The 8,016-nt window shown below is 40.0% G+C and overlaps 1 pseudogene; it reads right to left on the reverse strand.

Annotated features, from left to right (window-relative positions):
- Positions 1 to 2,717: 2,717 nt before the first annotated feature.
- LOC147455982 (uncharacterized) lies at positions 2,718 to 3,028 on the reverse strand (annotated as a pseudogene).
- Positions 3,029 to 8,016: the final 4,988 nt, after the last annotated feature.

Here is an 8,016-nt window from a genome sequence, read left to right on the forward strand (position 1 = left end):
ATAAGAGATTGGATATTGGACCAAGGACCAGAAACTATTCCAAGAGAGGAACTCCACGAGAGATCTTTTGAGAGCAATGTCAAAAAACCCAAACCTACCTTATCACAAAGAAAATTGGGTGACCCTAAAGCCAATCCAGGGCTACACGAGTAACTATTCCCAGCAGAATGGTTTGAAGGACTTGGGATAGGACCAACTACCAGGAGGCCTGGAGTTGAACCAAATAGACATGTTAGACCCACTAATTTTCAAAAATGGGTCTAGAAAATACAATGGATCTAGGGATCCATACGACCACTTAGCAAGATTTAAACAAGTGCTAAGAGCAGAATGAATATTTGATTTCCATACTCAATTTGAGGGATTTGGAATGACATTAGAAGGAAAAGTGTTGACATGGTTCCAAAACATTCCACCAAGGTGAATCATGGATTTAAATACTTTAGCTCAAGGATTTGTAGCTGCATGTTTTAAAATAGGGATCTAACATAATACGGTAGCTCAAATCTATAGCTTCAAACAAAAACAAGGTGAGTTTGTTAGGGATTGTGCAACTAGGATGATTGCAAGATGCTCAAAACTAGAAATACCTCTGTAGAAGAAATATTAGTATCATTATTTCTAGAGGGACTGCTAAACAAAAAACTTCATGCTATATGTATAGCAAGAAACATATGACCTTAGAAGAGTGTGTGTAAGATGCCATTGACTTGGGAGACAATTGTGATATTTTCAATGAAGAAGATGTTCCTAAGGATAATCAAAGTGAGAAAACAACATCCACCAAACCAACACAAGTGGGAACGGTTGCTGCAACAACGCTTATAGCCATAGAAGACATACTCAAAAGGATAAATGAAATGATGAATAACGTGCAAAAAGCACCTATGAGGGGACCACGCCAAGGGATACCTTAACAGAGACAACCAATTAGGCTGCAAAAATGGTGTGAAATCGAGGGTGAATGAACCAACCATGAGACCAATGAATGTTATTGCAGACCAAAGTATGATGGAAATGTTCATTATGTGCCTATGAGGCCAAGGACAATCCATATACAGTATCAGCCTAATATGGCCCTAGCTCAAAGACCACCAATGGGTATGAAAAGACCTAAACCTGTGTTGGGTCAACAACCTCCATATCTTGGACATAATGCAATGCCTATAAAGTACATGCATTCAGAGGAAATCATAGATGAACAAACACTAGTGCCTGTTCCCCCCTATGTTGAGCCTAGTCCATCTACAGTAATGGTAGAAGGAGAGTGGTATAAGTCACATCCACCACCAATGGAAGAACTTGTGACTTATGTTACACCAGAGCTTGCACCGATGTACTATGTAGCTAATCAACACATTTATACCTCCAATGGTAAGACCCATGATTAAGACAAGAACTTGAAACTGCCAAAACTATGGTGAAGATGATCACTGGAAGAATGAATGCCCAGATCCAGACAAGAACATTAAGCCAATTGAACTTTTTGTATACAATGTTGCAAAAAGGGAGGACACTTTCCTGAAGTTTGTCCAAAAAATTCTTTAAACAAGGGTAAAGTAGTAGTAAACATAGTCCAAGTGATACCTAGTAGCTCAGCGCGAAGAGTGAACCTATTGTTCCAATCAAGGTAATCACCAGAGCCCAGGCTAAGAAAAAGAAACATAACTCCTCTGATGATTTGGAGAATACTAAGAGAAGAAGAAGCCAGAGGTATGAGATAAGAAAACAAAAACAAAGGGCTGAAATCGAGGAGAAAGCCAAGAAACTATACCCTACCCCCTACTGGTACTTGGGATCCTTTCAGAGCAGTTCGGGTTCATGGAGGGAGGCGAAGAGGCCCCAACTTATGTCTGGATCAGGTAGGTTGAAGGTGTTCTGGCTCGATCCCAACAAAGTGAGAATTCTCTCTGTCCATAGTAGAGCGAAAGTGGATGAACCGGTCGATCCCTATACAAGGTCCGGTACTCTACTAGTTATTTTGTCATATTCGTTTTGATGTTATGGTATACCCAGATTTTGTCATTGCATTAATACATGGTTGCCTGTTTCATTTAGATGGGGAATTGAAAGATTCTATGTTGTCATTCTCCCATATCTCTGTGCACTCTATTTCACCCTCCACTCTACTCTCTCTCTCTCTCTCTCTCTCTCTCCGCAATGTACATATATATTCACCCTCCATAATGTTATATTTTCCTTGAGTAGGCTTTCATTCATAACACCCATTCAGGGGTAGAATTAGCTGCTAGGTGCCTTTGGATGCAGTCCGACTCATGGTCTAAACTCCGTGCTTGGTCGGACACTAACATTAGGAAGGGAATGGGGTATAGGAGGGCCTCTTTATTTGGTAGTTTTAAGGAAATACTTAAAACTTAATCAAGCTTTGACTAAGGGCTAGAATGGTGGGGGTAGATAGCTTAGACATGCCTTTATAAAAATACTTTTTCTTATTTTCTTGAGGAATATATGCAGATTTTACAAGATCTGGTGGGAGTTACTCTCCCCCCAAAAGCACCTTTTCAATTTTCAAATATTAAAAGTTTCCCTGTCTTTGTCCCCTCTTTGTCTTCTCTCTCTTCTTGTTTCTCCCCCTCCAAAAGCTTCCCAAGCTCTCTTTTTCTCCCCTCAGCTGGCTGAAAAGTGCAAATATGCAATCTTTATCCCCACTCTCTCTCTAATATGCCCTGACATCTCTCTCTCCTCCTCTTCTCATGCTAGGGCATCTTTTTGTAAAGTAGCCTATCACACATCATTCTACCTCTGTAACATCTCCTTCTAGATTTGCAACCTCTTCCTCCATAGCTTTACCATCTCCTTGAAAACGTGCAACCTCTTCCTCCATAGCTACAACATCTTGTAAAACTGCAACCTCTTTCTCCATAGCTACAACATATCTCTTTAGATCTGCAACCTCTTTCTTCATAGCCCCAAAATTTCCTTCCAGATTTGCAACCTCTTTCTCCATAGCTCCAATAGCTTTTCTTCTAAATTTGAAACCTCTTTCTCCATAGCTCCAACATCTCATTCTAGATCTGCAACTTCTATCTCCATAGCTCCAACTTCTAGGTTCCCAGTCCACTTTCGCTCTCTTCCCAAGCTTGCATCTCTCTTTTGAGCTCCATATCCTCTTTCTTGACATGCAAATCAACTTTCCCTATCTCTTTTCAAAATCCTTTTTATAGTTGTTGCAACATCTCCTTCTTTATTGTGTGTATGTGTGTGTGTGTGTGAACTATGTACTATGCAAGTAATTTCTAGCAAGAGTGTACTTGCTCATAGCTACCCGGCAAAGGATACAATGCAGTAGAGATCTACTATACATGGTGACAATGTAGCAGAATGCAAGGGGTGTATGTAAGGCTCAAAGGATCCTAAGGTAAGTGCCAGCTCCTGCAAAGCATGTGTTGTTAGAATATTTTTTCCATGAATGACTTATTGGAGCTCTTTTTACTCTGAAATTAGAAGGATTCTTTATTAATCATCTCTTGTTTTAGCAGATTCTCATATATTCAACAACATTGAAAACTGGTGCCTCCAAAAGATTTATTTGAAAGCTGCTATCAATGGTTGGAAAACTTGACTCCAAAGCATTTCAGCAATGTAGGCCACAATATGGGTTGGTCTAAATTCAACAATGTTCAAATACTTGCTCTTGGAAGAGGTGAAGTTTTGAATGTTTATATTCCAATCAAATTCAGCTATGGATTTAAGAAACTCATATTGTATTTAGCTTCTGATATTGTATATCTATGTATTCATGTTTTATCAGCAGAAGGTGTATCACAAAAGTTAATGGCGTGGAATTTCATGCCTGCAATATTTGAATAGTCAAGCCCTAGGGAGATATAATCAGTCACTTTGTGGCTCAATTGCAGACCAAGAACCAACCAAGCCAAGATGGACATTCAAGTGTGGAACCAAATCTCAACAACCAAGAATCGGTTGAAAGTGTCTGCTAAACTTACAGCTGCAAAGAAAGGTGCTGCAAATGGAAGGCAAGACGAAGAGACCAAAAGGTGGAGCAATAGAGTGGTAGTGAGAGAGAGAGAGCCTAGATTTGTTCTCATGTACATAACACTTAAGTACAAATCTCATATGCTTAGCCAGTGGGCTCATGTAATTGATTAATGCAATACAACCTTTACCATCTTATTATGTCATCTCTTTACTTGCAATGAACTTTGTCACTGTTTTGAAGTTACTTTATATTGTCACTCAGGTTAATTGTGTGCACTTAAGTGTCTTGAAATACTATTGTTTCCCTCATTTCTAGGCCCCACAAAAATTTGTGTTGAGAACCAGGTTAGCCAAGAATGTTTGTAGTTGACACATTCTTGTATATAATTGGATATCAATAGTGGTTGGTGAAAGGATGGTCAGAAGGCACCTTAAAAGAAAGGAAAGATCATTATTCATATTTCTAAATAAAGGACATCTAAATCTGAAATGTGAACATGAAACATATAGCTGCTAGAAGTACAATTAGCCTTTATAGAAATTAGGAAGAGAATGGGATAGGAGGGCCTCTTATTTAGAAGTTTAAGTACTTAAAACTTAATGAATTATTGACCAAATGCTAGAATGGTGGGGTAAGTGGTGGACTTTAGCACATATACACAAAAGTTCCTTGGATCAAGTTAGTGGCTTAGACCACTCAGGTCATGATAGATTTTGATAATCTAACCATAACTTCCATATACAATATGAAATATTCATGGAAGTATAGTTTTAATACATTAAAAACATGATAAGACTTTCCTTTGATTTCAAAGGACCCAAAAAATGGATTAAAAAAAAGTAGAAGTTATGCAATAAGTTGCAATTTATTACTGAGCTTAAATGAGTATTGAATTCCATCAATCTTTATTGAGATATCGTAGAAGCTTCACAACTATACTACATACCTAAATGGAATTTTCAAAAAAGTTTGAGCCAACTTAAGAAATATTTAACATACATCAATGATAGTGAAAATTCTTGCAATTTGACAAATTATCTTGTTAAAGATGGACATGGAAATGCGTTGAGTATAGAGCCTGATTTACCCTTGTAATTCTTATTTTAGAAAAACACATTTTTAAGACCCGATAATGAGTAGAATCCATTGTACATGAGAAAAATCACTCGTCGAAAAACTAAAATCATTGGCCAAAAAATCAAAACTTAATCCCCGGTCTCGAGTAGGTTCACTAGAATATTCCCTTTTGCCGAAATTTATTGGCTGGATTGTGGTCGGAAAATTGGAGTTTTCCATGCGAGGCCATGTTTCGAGGGCACATTATGGCCAAATCAGGCATCTTTTGCACCAAAGAACCGCGTCGGGGGGGGGGGGTGTTTTAGGACGCGAGGGGTCTGTACCGGCCAAATCAGGCATCTTTTGCACCAAAGAACCACGCCAACGGGTGTTTCAGGACCCGAGGGGTATGTACCGGCCAAATCAGGCATTTTTTGCACCAAAGAACAACGCCAGGGCTTGTTTTGGGATGTGAGGGGTCTGTACCAAGCTCCTTGTGCCACAACCCAGAAAATCCATCTTTGAAGTGCAGATTTTGGCCAAATCAAGCATCTTTTGCACAAAAGAACGGTGCCGGGGGGGTTTTTTGGGAACGGGGGGGGGAGGGGGGGGGGTTCCGGACCAAGCTCCATGTACCACGGCGCACAAATGGCCATTTGCGTGCCCAGTCCCAAAAACCCCCCCTGACACCATCCTTTTGTGCAAAAGATGCTTGATTTGGCCAAAATCTTCACTTCAAACATGGATTTTGCACGCCCGTGGCGCACAGAGCCTGGTACAGACCCCTCGTGTCCCGAAACACCCCACGACACGGTTCTTTGGTGCAAAAGATGCCTGATTTGGCTGTAATCTGTCCCCGGAACATGGCCTTGCATGGAAAACTCCAATTTTTGGCTCCAAAAATGAGGCATTGTTTGGAGGTGATAACAACATACAAGTGCCCACCTAGCCAAGGCGCCCATTGGGACAATCGACCAAAGTTTTGATGTGGTCACATTATTTTTCCGATGTTTAATACATCAAACCCTGTAAAAGTCTAATGACAATCGCCTATGTCAAGTCTGAGTCAAAGATGTAATTTTTCCAATGATGTATGTAAAGGTCCATGAGAAGTTGGCCGCCGGCCACTTTAGAAAGCCCTAGGTATATAATACACTAAGGTTAGTGGGAAAGGGAGATCATTTTTTGTGAAGATAAGGGACTACTGCGTTACATACAGAGAGCTACCTCTTTGCTCCAACTTGTAATCATCGCTTCTGTGGCTACGGTAATCCAGATTCAGTTTTGTTTCTTGCATTGTGTTCCTCTTACTCTGCTCTTTCATTCAAGTGTAAGCATTCAAGATTCGGTGAAGGTTTCAAACGCATCCGTTTAGGGCTTAAATCGTTGTTTTGAGTGTTTATATGCGTATTTTATGTTGTTTTGACCCTAGGAGAGGCTTTAGGGACCTAAAAACGACCCTTTAGGATCATTCGTTTACTGTTTTTGCGTACTGTGGGACGAACGATCGCGATCGTGTACCTCTCCAGAATGCTGTGACACTGATATGATATGTTCTTGATAGTCCCTTGTAGCTTCCCTTCAAGTTTCGTGCGATTCCGATATGATTTGCATGGTGAACGGGCGTGATGACTGTAGAGCTGTGTAGAAGCACATAGGCAAATTACTTGGCTTTCGTGTGTTTGATTTGCTTGTAGAGTTAGTAGTTGCATCTCTTCAAGTTCACTTCATTAGGATTGACACCCTAGTGAGTTTCCATGCCTCATCCGAGTCGCTTCCCCTGTATCGATAATTTTATGTTGATGCTTGAGAGCTATGCTATGGACGTCCGTCGCGGCGACCCGCAAACATTGGCGCCGTTGCTGGGGAATGAATCTTAGGTGATGAGTGACCGAGTGCGTATTCAGAGTTTTCTTATTGTTTGAAAAGATAATTTCCATTCCATTTACATTTTAGTGAAGCATCTAGACAGGGGTTTAGTGCTTAGTGGAGTCTAGGGTCGGTGGACTGGCTAGATCTACTCTTGAGAGATATAGGGAGTTGTGAGTGAGGTTGCTTTAAGCATGTTTCCTCTTCAAATTTCTTTGTATTGATTGAGTACTGATCCATCATTCGTTTTTTATCCTGTTTGTTTTGTTTGATTCATTTTCTTATGTTTTTTCATTTCTGTACTTAGGAGTAGGATAAGTAAATCACATTCCAGTCAGATTTGGGATAAAAGTTAGAGTCGAGAAACCATAAAACCATAACTTTGGCAAAAAGGCCATAAGACTCTGAAATTTTGAAAATATGACCAAACAGAGCTGAAATTGATTCAAATCACAAAGTGGTAGCACCAAACACTAGGAAACACTTGTCAAAGGGAGCATACAAAATTTCATCAGTTTTGGCCTCTGTACTACGATCGCAATCGGTGTACCTCAGTGCCAGAATTGGACAAGATTTGACATGTGCCTTCCTGATAAGATTCTAAACAAGTTTGTCTAAAGCAACCACACCCAAAAACATCAAAAATCAAGAAAATCAGGCCACTTGGGTAAAACTAGCCTGATAGACCCAAAAACTGTAAAATCTTGACTTTTGGTGATCCAAATGCAAAGACTTGGGGGATAGCCTTAAAACATCAGTGTCTACAAGCATGCCAAATTTGGTCTAATTCGGGCTCCAAACTACGATCGCGATCGGTGTAACTCAGTCCCAGATTTTGACCAGAGTTCATCTGTGGGATCCTCAGGTGTATACAAACATAAAAGTCTAAAGGACCTAGGGTCAAAAACCACAAAAAACAGGTTAAAACCACTGAATACAAATCCGAGTAAAAAACTGCTAAACTGGCATAGAAATTGACTTTCAGTAGACCAAAACACATCAAAACTGAGAAGAAAGCATACAGAGGGATAGCCTATACACAAGACAATCCCAAATAGCTTTCATTTCCCAAAACAAACATCAAGATCAAGTCAAATTGACAGATTCTGGAAATCAGACACTTCAGACCA

The sequence above is a fragment of the Adiantum capillus-veneris genome, chromosome 6 (assembly GCF_014529385.1).
Source record: "Adiantum capillus-veneris isolate H3 chromosome 6, ASM1452938v2, whole genome shotgun sequence".
NCBI lineage: Eukaryota > Viridiplantae > Streptophyta > Polypodiopsida > Polypodiales > Pteridaceae > Adiantum > Adiantum capillus-veneris.